The 1,845-nt window shown below is 48.7% G+C and overlaps 1 protein-coding gene across 1 annotated transcript in view; it reads right to left on the bottom strand.

The window, feature by feature from the left end:
* PROC (protein C (inactivator of coagulation factors Va and VIIIa)) overlaps positions 1–1,845 on the bottom strand; it is a 17,187-nt gene that overhangs the window by 4,315 nt on the left and 11,027 nt on the right. The window lies entirely within an intron of this gene.

Below are 1,845 nucleotides of genomic sequence, written 5' to 3'. Positions count from 1 at the left end.
ATTCTCCTGCCTCAGCCTCCTGAGTAGCTGGGATTACAGGTGTGTGCCACCATGCCCAGCTAATTTTTGTATTTTTAGTAGAGATAGGGTTTCTTCATGTTGGCCAGGCTGGTCTCAAACTCCTGACCTCAGGGGATCCACTTGCCTCAGCCTCCCAAAGTGCTGGGATTATAGGCGTGAGCCACCGCGCCCGGCCTAAGTTCAGTACTGAGTTAATTTTTGTATGAGGTGAGAGATATAGGCTGAGGTTCACTTTTTTGCCTATTGAGGCCCCACTGTGCCAGCACCCTTTGTTGAATAACCTCTCCTTCCTCCACTGAATTGCTTTTATATCTTTATTAAAAATCAAAAGGCTGTAGCTGTGTGGGTCTCGCTCCAGTGTCTCCGTTTCGCTCCATCCGTGTGTCTCTTCCTCCATGAGCACCACGTAGTCTTGATGACTGGACCTTTTCAACAAGCCATGACGCCGGCTACAGTGATTTCTCTTATGTCTTTTTTCCAAAACGTTCTAGTCATCTGAGGTCCTTTACACACATACACACACATATAGTACCTTGTTTATGTCCACAAAAAGACACACTGGGATTTGGATAGGAATCACATTACATCTGTAGATCAGTTTTGGGAGAATGGACATTCCCGGCGTTTTGTAAATTTTGTCACACAGACCTGGTACACGTTTTGCTAAAAGTATATCGAAGTACTTTCTTCCCTTAAAGTGACTGGGGTGGTGGTGTGCTTTGAACCTGGGTTTCCACATGTCCGTGTTCGTGTAGAGAAATGCAGTTGATGTCTACGTGCTTCTTGCTTATTTTCATTCTCTCCTTTGCTTTCTGTTGGGCACATCCAGTTTTCTTCTGTTGGTTTAAAAGTTGTGTTTTTGTTCTTGCTTTGCCTGCCCTCAGGGCCATTTCCGAGACTTGAAATGTTTGTTTGCTTTTCTAATTTCCCCAGTTTCCCCAGGCAGCAGGTCGGTGCCAGAGGTGTCTAGGCCATGCAGGGTCACTGTCCTGACAGCAGCTCACCCGGCAATCTTCAGCAGAGGCGAAGCCTTCCAGCCCTCTGTCATTCCCTCAGTCCGTCACCTCCACTGAGACTGTGGTGGGCACTGGCCCTGTGCCATTTGGCAGTTGCTTCCAGCCCCGGGCACGGATTGCTCCCATTTCCAGGCAGCCCCACCTATTCCTCCCCCAGGTCAGTAAGGAGGAGAATCCCGCAGGCCCCAACTCGGGCAGGTCTCTTTTCTTGTGACCACACACAGATAACTAACTCTGTGGATCCTGGTGTCCCCTCTGGTCTGGCCGCAACTGCTTTCTCAGATAACTGGCTTTATCCTCGTTAACTTGGAGAGTCTTAGAACTAGAGTTTACCTGAGAAGAAAGGCCCTTAAAGACCATTTGGTCAATTTTTATTGATTTATTATTATTTTAAATAGAGACAAGTTCTCCCTATGTTGCCCAGGCTGGCCTTGAACTCCTGGGCTCAAGCGATCCTCCTGCCTGAGGTTTCCAAAGCGCCAGGATTACCAGTATGAGCCACAGCACCCGGCCTAGCCCAGTCGTTTTCAACCCCAGTGAACACATTAAACTGAAATGGAGAGTTGTAAAAATATCAATGTCTGGGTCCCCACTCCCCCGGCCCAATCAGTTAAATTAGCATTTCTGGGGTGAGGGGACTGGACATCAGTGTTTTTAAAAGCTCTCCAGGGCCGGGCATGGTGGCTCACGCCTGTAATCCCAGCATTTTGGGAGGCCGAGGCAGGTGGATCATGAGGTCAGTCAGGAGTTCGAGACCAGCCTGGTCAACATGGTGAAACCCCATCTCTACTAGTGTGCACCTGTAATC

This window comes from Mandrillus leucophaeus, unplaced genomic scaffold (assembly GCF_000951045.1).
Source record: "Mandrillus leucophaeus isolate KB7577 unplaced genomic scaffold, Mleu.le_1.0 Scaffold213, whole genome shotgun sequence".
In the NCBI taxonomy this organism is placed as follows: Eukaryota; Metazoa; Chordata; class Mammalia; order Primates; family Cercopithecidae; genus Mandrillus; species Mandrillus leucophaeus.
Note: the sequence above shows the minus strand (reverse complement) of the source record. Positions and strands in the feature narration are given on the sequence as shown.